Raw genomic sequence first — 22,620 nt, 5'->3', positions numbered from 1 at the left:
CGCAAAATATTGTGTGTGTTAAAAGGAAAGTTTTCTTTAGACATAAGCAGCTCTATTGAATATTCTATACATTAACCATATGTCTCATGTGTCACTTCTAATATACACCATCTGGATATAGAAATGCAATATGCCAGACCGCATCTACTGATGGATGGCTCTGCGCTACAAGTGATCTAATAAAACATTTGCTGTATTATGAATATATACACATTTCTGACCAGCACATAAAGCAGCTCATTGTAATATCAGAACAATGACCACACAGATTTCCACTGTTTACCTAGAAACTCATTCAGGGATCACTCAGTGCTTATTTTAAGTGGAATACTTTTCTGCTTCACTCCCATGCTTGGGGGAAAATATCTCACTTTTGATATTTCTCATTTAGTTCACACATATCCTTTATCAGGAGAAAATGTTAAAGGTAAAGTTCAATCTTGTGCATATTATTTAGAAATGGTCCATTAAATTAGAAAAGCTTATCTCCAGCAGGGCTTCTGTTGTTCTGGGTTTTTTTTTGGAATAGATAAACTAAATTCATGGAAACCCATTTTATAAGTGCCCGACACCAACACTGCCCAAAAGATTGCAATGACCATAACTCGGTGTGTATTTTACCCTATAACATGTCTACCAGACGTATTTACCATACAAAGGTGCAGACATTGTTAGCGGTCCTAGGGTTCTGTGTAGCCAAACCTTTGTGTGTGTTTTGTTAGTAGCAACAGGACTGTGAAAAATAGGTTTATATTCCAGGATTGTAGCTAGACTTTGAGCACTGGAGGAGTCTCTTCAAACTGCAGTGTTCTTAGATCTTTAAATTCAAATGACTCCTCAGCCTCTTCCCTCTGCTGTAATGTGTAACCTGAAGCCTGCGATTGCTGTTACTCAGAGCAGAAAGGAGGGGCTGTGCACAGCATAGAGAAAATCCTTGAGTATAAATCCATTTTTACAACATATAGAAAGGTATGGTCACACTGCAGCTTTTTATGGTCAAAGCGGTACCGGGGCCATTTTTCTTTCTAGCTCCCATTGTTGTTGAGCAGACAGTTCCATTATTGTTTGTTTGTACTGTAGGCTGATGAGTGCTCCTGGGCACAGCTTGGTACCACCCACCTTACAATAGACATGAAGATTGATAGCTAAAGCTAATAGAACTGATTGCTCGGTAGAACTAGAAATCTTATTTATCATTAGTAGGGCCATTTAAGGAAGGAGGAGATGTACATTCTTGACAGCTGGCCCATCAACGTAATATGGACCAGTAATAACACACTTAGAGATTCCTTGTGAGTTCTCACTGTGGTGGGAATGATGCGTTCTAGGAAGGTTTGGATGATGTACAGAATCAATGTTTAATTAACAGAATTTTGGCAGCGCCGCTTTGGCAGCAGAAAAACTAACATGAAATCCCGAGCAAATGAAGCTTCACAATAGAAAACCTGAGTAATAACTACAATTTAGTGTTTTGTGCTAAGATCTGTACATATTTCATCTATATTATATTATGCTAATATTAATTAATGGGTATCTAATTTGGAAGCATAAGAAAGGACATTACTGGGACCACTTTAGTTTGGTAAAAACACCAGATAAAAAGAAACAGGTAGTCAGTGTGTGATATTCTTCTTTCAGACTTTACTGATCACCATTTGAATCACCTGTTGTAAATATACCTGAAATATGGCTCTTTGTGCACTGAGATTTATTGTGTAAATCCTCTGGTTCAGTGAGATTTCCTGACATACTCGCATACATTCATTGGATAGATGTAGATGGAGGCCACCTATGGACGGTCTGTGAATTACTGACCTAAGGCTGGATTCACACGACCGGTGCCCGCCGTACCGTAGCATGGCGGGCACACGGCAGCGCGTGGGGAGAGGAGGAGGGGGAGAGCGCTGCTCACCCCGCCCCTCTCCATAGGGATATATGGCGCACGGCGCCGTATGCCCTGAAAAAATAGGACATGTCCTATTTTTTCACGGGGCACGGAGCAGTACGTGCGGCACCGTACCGCTCCCGTAGGGCGCCGCGCGCCCATTGACGTCTATGGGGGACGTTTATATCGGCCGAATATACCTCGGCCGTATATACGTCTCCCTTAGACAGGAATGCATCCTTAGACAGGACTCATTTTCCCAGACCAAACATGTCTGTGTGTCACCGGCCTTAGACCTGCAGATGTGCCCTGAACATCCACTAAATGGACTTGTATTAGTGCTGTACATTGAGTTTCACACCAGATGTTCTCTTAACAATGGGCTCTCATACTGAAAGTTAGGAGATGAAAGGCCTGGTAAAATCGATATTAAATCTAAATGAAGAATGAATTAGTCCTGCCAGTTGCTGCAGGGCTTTCTAATGAGATGCTTAAATAAGAACATGTGAGGTTATTGCTTTTTCTAGAACCAGATCTCTACTGCAGAAGTAGAAAAATAAAGGAGATGTAACAGATTTAGGTGCATTATTTATCTGATGGAATTGGTAGCATGTGCTTACACTATATATAGTATTGGGGCCCTTCCCGGGATGTATACAGCATACCGTATGGTTATTACAGGAGTAGACTAATCAAAGTACAAAGCACAAAGCCCAGTCCTATGAAGATGAAAGCACTTGCGCATTATTTTCTATACTTCCATGGTTGAGTCTGTTTAGGTTTAAAGGGAGTCTATTTTCTCCCAGATCACGCCACCGGTTACAGCAGAAGTATTTTCAGCACTTTATAAGCTTTTCAGCCATACATAAAGAGTAACTGTAAAGGGTTTTTTCACAAATCAATAGCTCCTGGGATGTAAAATAACTTTGCCTATTCTCTTTATTACCTATATTCAGTAGTTTCTTTGCTATACCCCTGAGATTACCTTAGTGCTGAAATGGCTGTTTTTCCCTCTGCTGTTAATCCCTGTAAATCCATGGTTTGTTTATAGTTGTTTTATTGGTTGGTTTCATGGAAGTTCCTCCATCCTAGTCTGTGATTTTACAGAACTTTCTCTGTCTCTGTCCTCCCCTCATTCTGCTCCCTTCCCACACCTTGTCATCTAACAGTTCTGTGCAGATAAACTACGAGTGTATTAACCCTTAGTGCTCACACTTCACGGACTATAGACTTCATGTACTTGGTTACTTATGATTTCTACCATGTATTACATGTTCCCTGCTCCTCCATGTGATGGAAGCTGCCAGGCTGTCACCATATACATCCTGTATGTGCACTATGCGGTGTACCGTGGATTTACTTGCAAGAAACTAAATGGATTTAGTGATAAATTACTTTGAGAGGAAACATAAGACATCATGGGATCTGTGGGAAAGCTAACTGGCCTCAGGCTGAGGGCATAGACTGACAGACTTTAGTCTCCGCCCACTTCCCCTCTGGGGAGAAAGATTATTGTCAAACACTTTTAGAACAGAAAATGACATAACTTTGAAAAGAAAAGGGCGAGCAGCACAAGGGGGAATCACATCTACTCTGCCTCTCCTCGTTGCCAGTCTCTACACTGGTTCTCCATTGCACAACAAATTCAAAGTACTAACCGTGATTTACAAAGCCGCCCACAGCCTGTCGAACTCATCAGCCAATACTGTTCTACACATAATCTCTGTTCTTCACAGGACATTCAGCTGCACCATCCGTAAAAGTACCATCCGCTCTTCTCACAACTATATCCAGGACTTCTCCCATGCATCTGGAACTCTCTACCATAACATGTAAGACTGTCCCCTACCTTCCAAACCTTCACATGTAACCTGAAAACCCACCTGTTCAGGGTTGCTTAAAACGCACATTAACTGCACACCCCCTATAAAGATTGTGAGCCCTCACGGGCAGGGTCCTCCTTCCGCTTGTCTCCTGATCACTCTAGTTTTGTATTTGTACTTGCACCTGTTCTTGTCTTAATGTAATGTATGTGAACCCCTTACTCTAAGTAAATAATACCAGGGTTATGAATACACCAACGTTAAAGGCCCATTTACGCTTGATTGTCCTAAGGATTTGCTATAATGATATTGGGTCCAAGTTAAGCAAGCAGCTATTATAGCATTATAACACCGCCAAATTGACTTATTTGCCCTCTCCGTTATATATCTTAATTATATCCTAAGACCCTTTGTGCCCCCAATCATGCTGTTTACATTATGTAAAATCAAGGAAAAAGACATTGCTTCATCCACAGCTGGGTACTCTGTGCACAGGCCCTCAAGTGCCTAATGGCAAATATGGCCCAGCTTGTCACATATAAACTAAACTTAAAGGGGTGCATTCATTATTGTTTTATTGACAGTTTTTTCATGTTTTTTTCCCTGCTGTGCCTTGTGCGCCATATTTATGAAGTATTTGGCGGCACAATATTGGTCCTTTTGCGATACTCATGCCCTTTTTTATTTTTGGTTGGTCAATTTTGGCACAGCATGGTAATCCTGACACTTTTCTTGTGCTTCTAGGTTCCCAAAACATTTTGCCGCACAAATAGATGAGCTTAAAGCTAAATTACCGCACAGTTACTGCGCCAAAAACACGGACGTGAGCAAATTCCCCCATAGTCTAGTGCAGTCTGTACTACGTGCGATTTGCCTGTGGAGTGTGCAGGGTGCCCCAGATTCATCAAAACTGCTATACAGTCTTCATTAATTTAGCGCCCCATGCACTGCTCGAGAAGTGGGCTCCATTTTTTTGGTGCACTGCAGAATTGTGGCGCACGTCAGTAATAAATGTGGTGCAAATTCCAGCCAAACACTAAAACGCCCCTTTAGGTGCAAATATTTTCTGTCTTATAGGACACAGACACTTTATAAATACTTGTGTAAGGAGTTTGCACATTCTTTTCAGTGCAAAGTCAGACAGAAAACTGGCGCAAACACTTTAATAAATGTGGGCCCTTATGTTTAATTTCTACCCTAGTTTTGATCAATTTGGGCCTACGTGAGCAGAGAGATAAAAGGCTCCTTGTTTCCTGCAGGGTGAAAAGGCTGCATGGAGCTATTATATATCCCTATAGATTTTGCCAAGTCATTTGATGGACATCATTGTATGGAATCTGTCATAACGCTCCATCGTATGTATATGTCCTGTGTGGCCACCCAACAGCAGGATGAAATGCAATGGGTCACATTTACTCACCCGGTCCGCGGCGTTCACAGAAAGTGCATTGTCCGTGTATAATGCCCTGTGCCGCTATTCACTAAGATCGTGTGCACGATATCTTGCATGTCTCGCTTCCCAGCTCAGGTCCGCCGGAGTTCAACTTCTTCTTATTAACATACAGTTATTAACTTTGGAAGAGGGCAACAGGGGTATCCGCTGAGTAGAAGGTGAGTGGCTTGTAGGCTTGCTATCATATATGCTCCAGTAACTCAGGACAAGGAAGAAAACGATGCAGGGTGTGGTGACTCTTTCTGACCCCAGGAGGTGGCACTAACTGCATATAATGTTGCAGCTTGAGAATAAAAAATGTGCATTGTCAGCACAAACTGAAAACGTATTTGTTGGTACCTGCAAGTATCATATTTGTATCATATTTGGGCTCCATTTGTGTTGTGTGCAGAAAACAAAGTGTAAAAGGCAAAAATAAGGGTGGTCTGTTATAGTGAGATTAGAAAGGGGTATTTATCATCCTGTTATAAGCCAGGAACACACAGGCTGTAATTGCTGCAGGTTACCCACATTGTGGCTAACCAGCAATAATTTGCTGTCACAAAAAGTGGATGAGATTTATACAATTCCATACAAATACTAAAAAAAACACATTTTGAATACAAAGATTAAGCTCAGTTCTACCACAACAAAACTAGTAATTTTTAGCTGGTTCTTGCCACAGTCAAAATTGTTGCAGAATTTCTCAGCCTACGACATAAATATTTTACATTTTCTTAACATAAGCTTACCCAGAAAATAGATGGTGTAAATCAGAATAAACAGTCTCATTCTCATTCACAATCAGAACTCTGGATAAACATGATGCGCTATCAGTCTAACTTTTCACTTTCTAACAGACACTTTTAAAGGGAGTCTACAGAGGACTGTGCTAGTTATTTGCAACCATACCTGTGTGTATTGTTACTAGCAGCTGCAGCAGGATTGTGGAAAGTGGATTATCTTACAGTATTGTAGCTGGACTTGCACCGAGATGGAGTCCTCTTCACTTCTCTGAGTAAGAACAGTAGCAGGTTTCTTGTTAGATAATACAGTAGAAGGGAGGGGCGGCTTTGCTGTGTTCCATTGAGTTTTTACACACCATTGCACCAGAGTTCTCCACATCCAGCTACAATTCTTCAGTATGAATGCATTTTCACAGTCCTGCTGCTCCAAATGTTATGGTTATGCCTTTATTTTCTGGTGAAGGAAGGAGTTAATCTTTCTACAGTGTTAGAGGATAAATCAACATAACCTTGAGGAAGCACATTTTGCACATGACCAGAGCATATCTTTTACGTAGCATCTACATATCTATTTCCCTTGCTATGGCCTCTGCTTTCTTGTTTGTGCCTATCCTGCCATTGCACAAGTACAGAAATATTACCATATTGAGATAATGCAATGAAAGTGTAGTATCTAGGGGGCTAGTCCCTCTTAAAGGGGACCTGTCGTCAGAAATTAACCTAATAAACCACATCTAGTATGTTGTCAAGCAGCTTAACTACTCCCAGATCATGTTTTACTCATGGCCCAGTGTGACATCATCCAGAAAATCAACTTTGAAGTGATATGTAAATTGGTTGTATAAAGTCAAGGAGGCGGAGAGTTTAGCACTGAAGTCAAGCTCTTCCACCTCTGATGTCTCCTTCTCTGTGACTGACATCATCCAGCAGATCAGGTTAGTGATGTGTATGGGTGCAGGACCATCAGTGAAGGGGGCATTCTGAGTTAGAGAGTTTAATAATAAGGTAGAGAATCTTACTAGGCGATAAAGTGCATCTGTATGATTTTCTTCATGCATGCATGTATATCTTTTATCTAATTGTGGCTCACAGGTTTTAGTCTGCAATCCAAAACACTAACAACACACACTAAGCCCATACGTAACACTGTCTACAACGTTATGTGGTTAAAACCGCAGGTAGTTTCCCAATATATATTCAGGGAATCTATAACTTTACAGAAATATTATGGCAGATAGATGCACTATATATGTTCTGGTTCTTATCACATTCACAATTCTTGTTCACACATGCAATGTCCTATTGTTGGTCACAGATGGTAGCAGATGACTCACAAATACATTTGTGGAAAGACCTTTACTAAATGTTCTCTTTTTAATGACCTAGAGAATAACAGTAGGTGTGGACATGCTGCTGTTACTGTGCTCCTGCATGAGGCCCAAGCTTAAAGGGAACCAGTCACCATAAATAGGTTATAATAGAAATGGAGGGGAGCTGGATAATACGTCATTTGGTGAAAAAAAATGAGTATAACTGGTAATTTATTGATTAAAATCCCTGACTGTTTTATCCTTTGGAGTCCAGTGGACGGTCTCACCTTATTAGAGGGCAACATTCTCTCTATGCAGACAGATAATGTGCCTTTGGTCACACACCATACAAAGTCCTAGGTGTAGAGGATGTTTAGGCTAAGTCTAAAGAGTGGAAACTTCTTGTTTATATCCAGGGACACCTCTCTCACACTGTCCAACCCAAAAGTAGGGGGGCCACAGATGTCTATATCCCAGGATCTCAAGGTCTTTTCTGTCTTGCCGAACACTTACTATACTCCAACTCCATCACAGTTCACTAGATCTTTTCAAAATGGCGCAACTCTTTATAAAATAAATGATATTGTATATACTGTGTGTATGTTTTATACTGAGTGCCCAAACTACAACCTAAACCCAGGTATTTTTCGCAAAGTGCCGATGCGACAATTTAAGCAGTAACTTATGACTCCCTGCTGTGTCAGAGGTTTAAATTGTACAGGCACCTGAGGACACCAATACAGTAGAAAGAAGGCAAAGAAGTTTGGATTATCATTGTAGCTTCCTTCTAGGGTCCTGGGCTGCCTGGGACTGCAAGTGGCCTTGAGTCCTGTCCGGCGAACTCTGTGCTGGGGTGATTGCACAGGTGCCCATAGGGAGGGCTCTGAGTGCCACCTCTGGCACCTGTGCCATAGGTTTGCCACCACTGTTATATGACATACTAATCATAGATGGTAAACTGTGTCGAGCAGGACCATCACTACTATTGTGTAAACTATATTGTGTAATATCTAATGTTATCTGAACATATAGGGCAGTGCTGGCGAACCTATGGCACGGGTGCCAGAGGTGGCACTTGGAGCCCTTTCTGTGGGCACCGAGCACAGAATTTACCAGATAGGACTCAAAGCTTCCTCCTGCAGTCCAATAGAGCCCAGGACGCGCTACGCTCAGCGCTATTTTAATGTGACACCTATGTGGCTGCCAGGACTACAGTAGAAGAGAGAAGGTGTGGACAGAGATGGGTTATTTGGGTTCCCTTATTCTTCCTCCTCAGGGGACCCTGGAGGGAAGCTACAATCCAAATGGCTCCTGCTTTCTATTGTATTGGTGTCCTCAGGGCGCCAATATGATTGAAACTTGTGATACAGCAGAGATCAATAGCTTATTGCTTAAATTGTCATGTTGGCACTTTGCGACATAAAAGTGGGTTTTGGTTGTAATTTGGGCACTCTGTATCTAAAATCTCTATCACTGATATAGGGGTTTAATTACTAAGGGTGGCGGATTGCATTTCCGTCGGACTGTGCACCATTTTTGGGGATTGCACAGTTTTGACAGGTATTGAACAGGTGTCTGCGCTGGGATTGTGTCGCACGCACGAAATCGCGGGGGCGCGCCGTCGGACAATCCAAATGATTCAGACTGAGCGCTGGATTTCACTTTCAAATTGTGTGGCAAGACAATGCACTTACATGCACCAAAAAGAAGAAGGTGAACTCTGTTGGACCTGAGCGAGGAAGCGACACATGCAGGATATCGGGCGCACGTTCTTAGTGAATCGCGGCAGAGTGCATTATCGTTGGACAAGTTCAGTGAACTCCGCGGACTGGGTAAGTAAATGTGCCCCATGATGTACCTTCTATGTTATTATTATTATTATAGAAAGCTAATTCCCATGGTAAACCTGTACTGCACGGAGCTGTATCCCTTTCCTTCTATCCACGTGCTTCCCCTGTCTGTCTTTCCTTCCCACATTGTGTGGATGCAGGCAGCAGCCCTTCTCCCCACCTCCTATGATCTCAGCAGCAGTAGAAGGAGATGGTGCCCAGCAGTTACTAGACAGAAGCTGGCAGCAGCATCCTCACTACACATGTATCTGATCATGTAATACCCCCATCCTCAGCCTGCTGACAGCTTCCTGGGATGCTGCTGCTCTAATCCTACTGATTGGGATCGTCCTGCATTGTGAAGACAAAGACTAGGAGGGGATCTCATGGTCTGTCATTACTGTAATCTCACTGGAGGGAGGGGAGGCATTCACTACTCCATGCAGCAGAGAAGAGGTGGAGAATTAGGGGAATGGGGATCCTCAAGGCTGATCTCATCTAAGCAGGAGCTTCACATCTCCAGATCTACAGAGACATGTTGTCTCCAGCACAAGGTGCCAGCAGGACATTCTGCCTGAAGAAGAGGCTGCACAGGAGGTAACACAAAGGTGGGATCCCTGCTATCATCCATGCAAACAGAGGGGCTATTCATAGCACATCCACCTACTGCAGCCATTTGTTGCTGCCTCATACACTCCAGCTGCAGCTATGTCATTCTGCACATACATGATGGGACATGATGTGCTATCTTTATATCATGTAATACTCTATAGGTACTGTATGTATATAGGTTGTGTTAGATACATGTATAATGAGTGCATTCCTGTACACAGTGTCACTTTATACTGAGATGTGTCTACAATGTATAACTTTATATGGTTTTCTATACAGTGCTTTGTTCTATACATGTCCGTTAATATGTATTATTATATGATTGTAAGCGTCAGAGAATATTTTATACATTATGTGATGAGAAGTCCGTGTACAGTATAGTGCATGCCATGTCTTACTGTATACAAATGTGAAGAGGCATTGTTTCTATTGTGTGCCTATTACTTAGTGTTTGAAAAAAGGGACATGACATTCTTTTTGTGTATAGTTGTGTTATAATTATGCTATATGTGCATAGCATTCATTGACAAGTAGCCTGTGCTGTAAGCATGTGTGCATGGATAATATGGCACTGCATTGACAGCATACTATGCTGGGTATACATTACATGACATTTGGGATCTGACTATGTACTGTGCATTAATAAGAGTAGAATACTCCATACAAGGGGGATCCTGATGTGGGTGTAACTCCAGAGGTTTTCTGCAGCACATTGCTCCTTTTGCTTGTCTTCTCAGCTCAGCTGCTATGGATTCCCCTGGGCAGTGATCATTGAATGTGCTACTGTGACACACATCATGATGTGTGCTCCAGCATAAGCCAGTCACTCAGAACTGGATATACAGACCTGAGGCTTGCCAGAGAGTTCCCATAACACAGGCGCACTCCATACAATCTGACAGGCCTTGTGCCGTTGTTATCCGCTACAATAGTTTTCTACACACGTGGTACCTGAGGAATGTATTCCTAATATATGTGTGTATACAGAATATAGATTAACATATTGTCAAGTTGTTACTATTGTTCAATAAATCCCGGATAAACAAACGACTAACACACATGACACAAAAGCCACAATGTAACATTGTTCTGTTTGCAAACAAAGGTTTAGTGATACATTGATGGAAAATGAGAGTGATCACTACAAGTGGCGTAACTAGAAACTGATGGGCCCCAGTGCAAAGTCTGTGCCAGGCCCCCGACTATAATGTATGGTTTATAGTACTAGTCTTCTCATTTGGGAAAGAGAGACCTTATGGGCCCCCAAAGCCTCTTGGGCCGAGTTGCGACCGCACCCTCTGCACCCCCCTGATCATTACTTAATAGAGCGAAAAATATTTCTTCTAACAAATACAAATGACTACTATCCCAGTGTATGTGAGCACAGGGGTCATAGATGACAAGTGCTTCTTACCAGTCACAACAAGTATTTGGATAAATAGTCAAGCTCCCCATCATGCAACACATTATAATGCTGGCCATTCCATATACAGAGACATGGCAGATTTGTTGCCGAAATTTCTGTAAATGAAAATAACTAATATCCGCAAAAGGCACAAGGACTTCCGTAACGTCTTACACCAATATGACAGTCATAGACGTTTCCCCAGTAAATCTACTTCCATTGAATATGCCTTAACAATCGTAATTATAGAATAATATTTCTTTTACATGATCAGTTATTAGCCAACATTAATAAGTTTTGGGCACAAGGGAGGTTAAAGGTTATAGGAATGTTGCATTAGTTCAGCCCCATTGTCATTTTATTAGTTTAGGGGCGGACTAGAGTGTTTTCTTTTCATAGTAGAAGATTAACTAGAAATGCACATTTCCATGAAAAGCAGTCATTTCCATGGTAATGTGATGCCTCTTCACAAAGTGACACAGGCTCTTCTCGCAGTTGCTGTCATACCACAAGCTGGGGGTGGGTAACCATGGAAACCGCAGAACATTAAAATCATCAATTCAAACTGCGTTGTTAAAATTCTTGAGGAGCCCCGGAAATCAATATTTACCTACACACACGCTATAAACTTTACATATGCTGCCCCCTGTCCTTCTGCTGCTCAAGTATAACTATAGCTAGGAAGAAATATTGTGGAGAATTACAGCCACTGCTTATAAGATGTCAGGTGTGTTACATGTACTGTACTGTGGTGTATAAGTCTATGTCATAGATAGATATAGAATAGATAGATATGAGATGATAGATAGATAGATAGATATTAGAGAGATAGATAGATAGATAGATAGATAGATATGGGATAGATAGATAGATAGATAGATAGATAGATATGGGATAAATAGATATGGGATAGATAGATATGAGATGATAGATAGATAGGAGATAGATGGATATATAGATAGATGGATAGATAGATAGATAGATAGATAGATAGATATGGGATAAATAGATATGGGATAGATAGATATGAGATGATAGATAGGAGATAGATGGATATATAGATAGATGGATAGATATAGGATAGATAGATATGAGATAGATAGAGAATAGATCGATATGAGATAGATAGAGAATAGATAGATAGATGGATATGGAATAGATAGATATGAGATGATAGATAGATACGAGATAGATAGATAGATATGGGATAGATATGAGATAGATGGATATATAGATAGATAGATATAGGATATATAGGTAGATAGATAGATATATAGATATGGGATAGATAGGATATAGATAGATATGGGATAGATAGGATAAAGATAGATATGTTGGTGCCTTGTAATTATCTTCTTTCCGATGTTTACTACGTAATGGCATATTTCCTTCCAGGCACTCACATTTAATTCATCTGCCATGTATATACAATTCTTCAATTGCATGGTATTAAAAAAATAATAAAACCTGAAGATAATTTCCCGGAAATATAGCCATGTTAGATATGACTACACCCTGGCAGCGGTGGCCAGACATGCCACACACCTGTATTCAGCGTTAATTACCACGGGGCACGTGGGACATGCAGTAATTCCCGGCCATTTCATATGTAAAAACTATCTGCTTCTTTGTACAATCACTCCAAAAGCTGTGGTCATATCCAAGGACAACAATTTCATTTCTAAGGGACAACATGGCTACATTTATGGAAAGTTATCTTCACACAGCAACATGTTTTTAAATTGAAGAAATACAATTGAAGAAATATATATTTCCTCGACTTTTAGGTGTAATATTCTCACACACACTCCATCACACCCTTGTGGATATGTGAAAGGCAGCATAGATAGTTTCTTCTGAGTGTCCACCCTGAATAAGTTTTTGATAACCTCCTTCTTAGATGTGTGCCAAATTGATGAAACCTAAAATGGTCTTAAAGAGGTTGGCCACTGTTACATAAGTTGCCCATGTACCTTTACTGCCTTAATAACAATCCCTGAATGTTCATCAAGTAATTCTGGTTGGGAAGTAAGAGCTCGCCTTACGGAGACTTTGCCAGACTTTGTAGTTGTGTGGTGACTTATAGCCATTGATGCAACACTAGGGGATTCTGGGAAATATTCCAAGATGGGACGAGGAAAACAATGCTTATTTTTGCTAACTTGAAAATCAGCTCCCTTAACATCAAGCATGATTTTTGAAAGGCAGCCCCCTTAGCATCAAGCATGCCTTTCAGGAGGCCTAATGACATGATTAAAACTAAACAAGTATATTCCAAAAGGAACAGATTCCCAACTGTAGACCACAGTGATTTGACTTGATTGCATCTCTTCAGTACATCAAGTGATTCAGCATTCCAGATACTTACTTTTGTGCTGTCTGCATACTCTCCATTATTCTTTTTTTTCATGTGTGAACACTGATGAATAGGATAGGCTGCAGCAGGAGAGTTATGACTCATCCTGCTCCCCTCCTATCCTCTTCCTGTGTCAGTGAGGACGGACCATGTGAGAGAGAGAGAGACACAGTGCATTGTTGTGCCATATTTTAAGTGTTGGTACCACAATATTGGTGCTTTTTTGACACTCATAAATTTCTCCTTTTTTGGCGCACAATTTGTGCGCTGCTTGAGAATCCAACACTATTCCTTTGCATCTAGTTTTCCAAGGCATTTTTTGGTGCATTTTCTGGTGTACACTTAGGGCCACATTTATCACTTTTGTGCGCCTAAGTGTAGTAGTTGCGCCTAATTTCTGGCGCACTGTTTTGCCAGAATTATCACAAGCTACAACCATCTGTGATAAGTATATTTTCTGCCTCTTATTAATCACTTTACTTTAACACAGTTTAGGCGCAGTTTAGGCGCAATGTTAGATTCGGGCACTTACATGTGATCCTGTTACAAGCTCCTCTCTGCTTCTCCCACAGCCCAGAATGAAGATAATACTCACAGCAGCACCCAGGTGTGTGACACCCTGCACCCAGTGACCTCCTCAGCAGTGGCTTCTCCTGGAGGGGATCCCCCAGTGCTGGTCTCCTGCTGCACCCCTGTAATTCTGCACAATATCCCCCTCAGACACTGTGCAGAATTACATGGGGGATACTTGTTTGTAGTATCTGCAAACTTCTGCAAACTTGTGCAAACTTCTCTTGGTCTTGCTGTGAGCTCAGCGTTTTGCAGAATATTTTGTAAATAGAAGGTGATGAACTGTAAATAGAGTCTGCAGCTCCTGTCTGTAACGTATCTAATTGTATCTATTATATGTTCCAGTGTCTGGTTGAGCTTTGCTGCTAGAAATGAGCTGTTCTGCAAAGGGGCTCAGTGCTTTCTTCTCAGATAACGCCACCTTCGGGCTGGAGTGTTTTTGCGCCCGTTTTTGCGCCTAAATGCAAAAGTTGCACGTGATGAATATCATTAGGCGCAGCAAAACATCTGGAATTGAACGATAGATGAGGGAAAGGTGGTTATTTTAGCTGCGCGGCTAATTTGACGTTTAATCGCAAAAATGGTGCAAAAACGGTGCGCCTGAATGAAAAGGCGCAAAAACAACAGAAAAAACAAGTGATAAATGTGGCCCTTAGAGCTGCAAAAAGCTGTTCTCAGGAGTTCTATTTCACCTTCATGAATGTGGAGACCGTTCTGCACCTTCTCGGTCCTGGATCAATTTATTACCCCCTTGCACCAGAGTCTAACATCCCATTAAAACGTAAGCACTATTTGTGTGCCAAAAGCAAGGACCCTTTGCCCAAATTGACAAATGTCTGCCAGTGGGTGATGCCATGAGGAGGGGCTGGAGCAGTGAGACAGAAGTAGCTGTTTATATATACAGAGGACAGCATGGAGAGAACACGGAAAAGCTGAAGCTCTCATAGGAGGCAAAGGCACAAGTACATATGCATGCAGAAATATGCCTGAAAGAGATTTATTAAAAAGCGGCCAACCCCTTTAAGTTCAGCTTAATGTAGAATTACTCCCTTTTCTTCCAAAAGGAGGTGCCCAGTTCCTTCAAATACTAATCATCCCACAATTTTATAGCTCATTTAACACCTGAAATTGTAACTGCACACATTGGGGCAGATTTACTTACCCGGTCCATTCACGATCCAGCGGCGCGTTCTCTTTGGTGGATTTGCATCTTTCGGCAGTTCCTCCGATGTCCACCAGGTGTCGCTGCTGCGCTGAAGTCCGCCGAGATCCACCGTAGTGCACGATCCATTGCCGGATGAAGGTAAGTGCGTGTCCAGCGACACTTTATTTTTTTAAAATGCTGCGGTTTCTCCGAATCCGTCGGGTTTTCGTATGGCCGCGCCCCCCGATTTCCGTCGCGTGCATACCGGCGTCGATGCGCCACAATCCGATCGCGTGCGCCGAAATCCTGGGGCAATACAGGGAAAATCAGCGCAAAATGGAAAAATTGGGTTAACCCGTCGCAAAAACGCGAATCGAGCCCTTAGTAAATGACCCTCATTGTATCTCAAAAGTGCAGTGTAGGTTATATTCTGAAGGGAGGTCCTTTACAACTTTCTTTCTGTGTTCATAAATAAAGCTAAAGAAGTTTGACTCTTCGTATGGAGGAGTTTATTGTAGCTTTATTGAAAATAAGACAATACTAATGATTAGGCTGCATCTCCATAGAAAATAGAGCTGCACAGCTGTTCTTATGGCCACAGATAGAGCACACTGTACCTTTTTTGCAGCAATGGCGCAAATTTGAGGCTGTATATATGTCCCCCATACGCTCGTGTCAATGCAGCCTTATATATAATCTTTTATGAACAGATCTTGGAAATAACACACTATAATACCTGCAGCAGAATCTGAAACAACCAATGATAGAACTTTTAATCTTCATCCTTGCTTCATCGCTTGGTGAAACAAGTCTATAAGAAACGCTTGATGCTTGTCTACCCCTAATTCTAAAGAGGACTTTGATGAGCATCACTAACACATTGTTGTACATATGGAATGCTATACCATGGTAACATCTGTGTAAATATGTGTGTGCTGAACAGTGCAGAAGGAAAATCTTATTAAGTAAAATTACATTGATGTGTTATTTTATGATATAACGAGATTTCCTGAAGTCGAGAGCTGTAAAACCCAGTACTTATGGCGCTTATAAAAATGATTTTCATGATGGTCTATTACTGACTGAAATAAATATAGCCCTCGCCTTTACCCAGCTGGATCAATTGTGAGTTGAGTGATAGATTATAGTGTACGGTCTGCCTGTCTCTGCCCAGGGAAGGTCTCATACGTGTGTATAAATGTGTAATGTGATATATAGATCATACAGATTTAGTGTGGTAAACCATAAGCACCACTTAATTTTCAGGACTAATCCTTGAGCTCCTTTGTATAGAACTCCTAGAAAATAACTCACAATCTGTGAAAGTGCAGACATTTCTTACTTGCTGACTGTTGACAACCAATTGGATGCTTGTCTGAACTTCTACTGAGGCTGTAGGGACCAAGGTACAATATGTATAGATGAAAGACATAGGTGAAATAATAGAACCAAGCTTATTACATAGATACAGTTCCAGAAGCAAGATACCATAAGTCTAGATTCACAATGCCGTTGCCCGCTGCACCATAGCACGGCGGGCACACGGCAGCGCGTGGGGAGAGGAGGAGGAGGTGAGCGCTGACATGTCCTATCTTTTCCCGGGTACGGAGCGATACGGTGCCGCACATGTGCTGTGCACCCATTGCCGTCTATGGGGGACGTATATCGGCCATATATACGTCAGCCGTATATACGCCTCCCATGTGGCAGTGTGAATGAAGCCTAACAGAAGCAAGTCAAATACATATTTTTTCCAGCATCTTACTACCTACCAGTTGATACCAATACAATACTCAAGCCTACTACATTGAGTGAAGATCCACGAGGTGATTAGGTGCAGCCTAATAAAAAAATAATAATAAATACACTAGACACTACCTGATTTGCCCCTTGAATATCATCAAACATGTGCCATGACCCCTCAATACATTATAAAATACATTATGCCCCTCTGAAGACACTATTACTGAGTAGCTGAATATTTTACACACTAATATTTATTAATACATATATGCAGCCCCTTCTCATTAATACTCATATACAGAATCAGTACCCCATTCAATCATTTATATATACAGCACAGCACCCCCATTCATTTATGTAAACTACAAGCACATCCTAATTAATAAATATATACAGCACAAACAAACCCATATTAATTCATATATACAGCACCCCATGAACTTCTGTACTACACCAGCTACATCATCATGCACTCATTATTCATAAATATAGTAATCACGTCCCATTCATTTAAACCATTCATCCCAAGCATCCGTATCAGTAAGCATATAACTGGTCAGCATGGGAGAGCAGGAGCACAGGAACTGACGAGGTATTGGAATCTGCACCCCCTCCCCCAAAAGACATTTTGTGATACAATTTGGTGAGTTGGTTTCTGGGTTGTTTCCTTGGCTATTGTGTGACTTGAAAAGACGACTATTCACAGTAGGTGGACAATAAACAGAGGCTCTCTGTTTCCTGTAAAGCAGTGGGTACAAGGCCTTGGCTCTAACTATAGGACAGTATTTTACTCTAACAAAAACGATTATCTTGCTTGCAGACTTTATTGTCACAATTTAATTTATGAGAAGAAGCAAAAGATCCAAGCTTTTAGACCATGGAAAGGGAGATGCAGCGTACTAAAAGTTTAATAAAACATTTTTAAAAAGTGGAAAGTAAGTGGAAGTTCTATTTACTGCAGCTTTTGTATAGAGAGGCAAGATCTTCTGTTACAGTGTCAACCACTATACAGCTCCACTTAGATTCACTTGTCAAAGTCAAAATGACCTTTATTTAGAAGCATGAAGTTTTATTTCCACTCAGTGCTTAATACATATACTCCATAGACTCCATAGTGCTTGTACCCTTTGTGAACAGGAGCTGGGCTGGTTCTATCATGGCAGGAGCCCTGCCAGCGTAACTACAGCGGCAGCAGCCACAGAAGCTTCTACCGGGCTAGCAATGTCAGACAGCTGACTTTAAACACTGAAGAATGGAAGACGTGCATCTCAGCTGGCAGGTCAGATAAAAATTGGGGTGGGGGTGGGGGGGGCACTTCATGAGTAGGGACCCCTGCTGTCTACTATCCCCATGTGGTCAGCGACTAATGGGACAGATCTGTGACCTCTGACACTCCCTGGGATAAGACGACTGCCTGAGAGTATATATATACATATATATACACTCACCGGCCACTTATTAGGTACACCATGCTAGTAACGGGTTGGACCCCCTTTTGCCTTCAGAACTGCCTCAATTCTTTGTGGCATAGATTCAACAAGGTGCTGGAAGCATTCCTCAGAGATTTTGGTCCATATTGATATGATGGCATCACACAGTTGCCGCAGATTTGTCGGCTGCACATCCATGATGCGAATCTCCCGTTCCACCACATCCTAAAGATGCTCTATTGGATTGAGATCTGGTGACTGTGGAGGCCATTTGAGTACAGTGAACTCACTGTCATGTTCAAGAAACCAGTCTGAGATGATTCCAGCTTTAGGACATGGCGCATTATCCTGCTGAAAGTAGCCATCAGATGGTCATAAAGGGATGGACATGGTCAGCAACAATACTCAGGTAGGCTGTGGCGTTGCAACGATGCTCAATTGGTACCAAGGGGCCCACAGAGTGCCAAGAAAATATTCCCCACACCATGACACCACCACCACCAGCCTGAACCGTTGATACAAGGCAGGATGGATCCATGCTTTCATGTTGTTGACGCCAAATTCTGACCCTACCATCCGAATGTCGCAGCAGAAATCGAGACTCATCAGACCAGGCAACGTTTTTCCAATCTTCTACTGTCCAATTTCAATGAGCTTGTGCAAATTGTAGCCTCAGTTTCCTGTTCTTAGCTGAAAGGAGTGGCACCCGGTGTGGTCTTCTGCTGCTGTAGCCCATCTGCCTCAAAGTTCAACGTACTGTGCATTCAGAGATGCTCTTCTGCCTACCTTGGTTGTAACGGGTGGCGATTTGAGTCACTGTTGCTTTCTATCAGCTCAAACCAGTCTGCCCATTTTCCTCTGACCTCTGGCATCAATAAGGCATTTCTGCCCACAGACTGCCGCTCACTGGATGTTTTTTCTTTTTCGGACCATTCTCTGTAAACCCTAGAGATGGTTGTGCGTGAAAATCCCAGTAGATCAGCAGTTTCTGAAATACTCAGACCAGCCCTTCTGGCACCAACAACCATGCCACGTTCAAAGGCACTCAAATCACCTTTCTTCCCCATACTGATGCTCGGTTTGAACTGCAGGAGATTGTCTTGACCATGTCTACATGCATAAATGCACTGAGTTGCCGCCATGTGATTGGCTGATTAGAAATTAAGTGTTAACGAGCAGTTGGACAGGTGTACCTAATAAAGTGGCCGGTGAGTGTATGTGATGTAAATATGCTCTATATGTATAAAATGTGTGATAGTAACTTGTATGTGTGAGTATACTAATATGTATATTTTTATTAAGTGAGAAGGGGGCCCCATGCAAAAGCCTACTATGGGGCCCTGCTTCTCCTAGTTACACCACTGCAGTTCTACAAAGCGGTGCAGAATATTTAAAACATGTATATTGGCTAAATGACCTCGTATCCTGCCTCCACGTTACAGAAAATTCATGTAAAGTGTCCAACCTCTTACTGGCAGACAGGCCCATGCAGCAACTTTGTGGTGTCTTATAGATTAAAGAAAGTGAAAATGAAGATTTCACCCCCCTCCTTCCACCACAATGGATTGTTTTGGCAGCTGGAAGACTAGAATATAAAATTGCCAAACCCATCCTTTCACATTCAAAAGATTAAATAAACAGACAACATATTTAGTATCACTTAAAAAAATCAAACAATGCAGTGTCATGATGGATAAAAGCACCTGCAACCTTTAGAAGATAGACCATGAAAAAAAAAAGAAGTTATGACCCTCAAACAGCCACGTACAAAAATTCGCTTAAAATACCCCGGTCACTAGAGCCTTTTCAGGCAGTGTCACTAAGGGGTTAAAGTCTCTTTGCTCCACTGGCCAACAGATCTCATTGTGGCTTTGTTACTTTAATAATTATGTCAGTTGTGTTCTTCCTGTACAAAAAGGTTTTGTATCTTTTTCAAAAAGTTGCAAAAAAAGTCTCAGTTTATGTGACTTTTTTAAAAATCACAATTCAAGAATTATAAATGTATCAGTTTATGCTCTTTTGTTTGCTGTGTGTGAAATTCAAAAACCTCAAAAGTTGCAGAAAATCAAAGAGGACCTGTCACACTAAAAAAACACACTAGAAACTGCTTACTTTACCTAGCGCTACCCCATTTTTAGCAGTGATAAACTACAAGCTTTATCAGAACCCTCCAATAAAGCTGGAAAACACTGCAGTCCAATAGCCTCAGAAAGCCGGACCCAGCTTACAGTGGTCCAAGGCGCTGTTTCTTCCCACGCCATAGGCCAGCGGTGTTTGTAGCGCTAGGAGCTGCTTACTTTGGTAAGTGCGTTTTTTAAGGGTGATAGGTCCTCTTTAATGTCCCCCATAAAGTGAGTCTCACAGGATCAGAGCGGCTGAAAAGACATAGGAACTACAATACCTAACCCAAAGAAAGAAGAGAACCAATCATGAAGGCCACCTGCTATGTAGTAAACTGCTAACCTCTTCCACTATTATTAGTCAGATTATATCCCCCTTTGACCTTTTTCCTCTTATGTCTCTGGTTACATGGACTTGTGTGCCCTGCCCTATTCTTTAGCAAATAATGATGCATTTACATTCCTCCAAGCCTGTAGAGCTGCACGTATTACATGCTACTTCATGCCACTCTCTATGTTCCAAGACTGGGGATAGGAGACTACATTCACTTCTGCATGGACTTTGTGTGCTCTCTTTACGTGAGTACAAGCCTGTGTAATGTAAGTCAAATAGTGAACCTTATGTAGCCCAAACCTGATGTGCTATGTACAGCAATTTCAATGGTCTTAAAATGGGTAATATTTTATAGTTTTTTTTTTTTTACCTCACTGTACAGTATATGTGCTGCACTCTTTTGTGTAATTTAAGGATTCATTCACATCTACTTTGTACATTGTAAACATGAATACGGTACAGCTGAATCTAGTGATCAATTGTAGTCACTGGGGGAGATTAATCATACGCTGGTGCTTCATGCATGGGTGTATGATAAAACTGCCCCTCTGGTGCTGCCGAAAACATCAGGTGTCTACGGCTGCCTTATACATCTGGCGTAAAAATCATGGCCTGGCATGCCGCAGAATTGTTCCGGGCAGGAATGCCCCACGTAGTGAGTGTCCCGGGCAGGAATGCCCCACGCCAGCCCACTCTGCCGCCCTCTTGGCATGGAGCTGGCATAAAGGGGATAATAATCACATTGCCTGGCGATTATTTCAGGGCTTGTACGACCTGATAAATCTTTCCCATTAACCTTCCCTCTTTTTCTCTATTCCACCCATATATTCTCCATGAAATTTCTGCATGCAATATATACTTCTTGCTTAACCGACCCACTTCTAGCTTGCCGAGGTGCTCCAAAGAGTAATAGTAATTGTCTGCCCTACATAATAGAACTGCAGTTTTCTTCTGGGTTGATGTGACTGCAATACTTATGTCACTGGTTAATAAAGTGTTACCTTTTACCAAGTGAAAGACATGAAATGAGCAGCTCCGGAATCAAGGAATCATTGTTTCAGTGCTAAAAAGTAAATATTTTGTAACTAGAGAACTGACACATAAGGAAGTCCTAGCTTTTCTTTTCGGAGATTATGCAATTCTTTCTGACAAGGTGAAGATGTCACAGATTTAAGTGACAATGCAAAACCGGCTGATGTTTGCTGCTATGGAAACAGTAGCATGTTGCTATCTACAGAGGGAGAGGGCTGTCATCCTGCCGCAGCGCTCATCTCACTTCTTAGTTTACTAAAATCTATACAGAGGGTTGAGGAAATTGAATAATAGTTATAATTAAAACATAGATATTGGAGTGTAGATAATCTAATTATTCTCTATGGCAAAATGAAAGACAATGTTCCAGATGCAGAAGAGTTTATAGTGGTGTTACTACACCACAGTAAATCTGTTGTATTACTCCATGTCTGTTGTATGACTTTCTCCATTTAACCCATCATGGTGTTGTTGCTGGTCACCAGGAGGTATATTTTCCAGTAATTTGGTGACAGCGCAGGCTTAAGCAGGGCTCAGCTCTGACATTCCATCGAGATGATGGAAGGCCTTGCACATGAGAGGCTAAACGGACATTAGGAGGAGTAATATCAAATGATTAATGACGGTGTGTAGTCCTAGTGACAGAGTAACCTGCTGATAGTAGAGACCCAGTAGGGAGTATAAAAACAGTAGAGAGTAGAGACCCAGATCAGCGTGGTAAAGATAGCTAAAATTTACTTTACTATAAACCAACATGGTTAGGGCATCTAGCAGGTTCCTCCGTCCCAATTCCTGGACCACTTAACTGCCGTGTCTCTACCTTTTTCACAAGGTATGATCTGCTGTAAT

The 22,620-nt window shown here is 41.7% G+C and overlaps 1 protein-coding gene across 5 annotated transcripts in view; it reads left to right on the top strand.

Moving 5' to 3' along the window:
• KBTBD11 (kelch repeat and BTB domain containing 11) overlaps positions 1 to 22,620 on the top strand; it is a 35,900-nt gene that overhangs the window by 4,069 nt on the left and 9,211 nt on the right. Inside the window, exon 1 of one of the 5 annotated variants that reach the window (XM_072142325.1) lies at positions 9,204 to 9,622. The exons of 1 other annotated variant lie outside the window; for it this stretch is intronic. The gene's annotated coding sequence lies outside the window, so the exon portion shown is untranslated. Of the gene's footprint in view, positions 1 to 9,203; positions 9,634 to 20,874; positions 21,006 to 22,620 lie in introns of those variants that run through there. 3 more of the 5 variants (XM_072142324.1, XM_072142327.1, XM_072142328.1) reach the window with 3 other exon arrangements.

Source organism: Engystomops pustulosus, chromosome 3, assembly GCF_040894005.1.
Source record: "Engystomops pustulosus chromosome 3, aEngPut4.maternal, whole genome shotgun sequence".
In the NCBI taxonomy this organism is placed as follows: Eukaryota; Metazoa; Chordata; class Amphibia; order Anura; family Leptodactylidae; genus Engystomops; species Engystomops pustulosus.
Note: the sequence above shows the minus strand (reverse complement) of the source record. Positions and strands in the feature narration are given on the sequence as shown.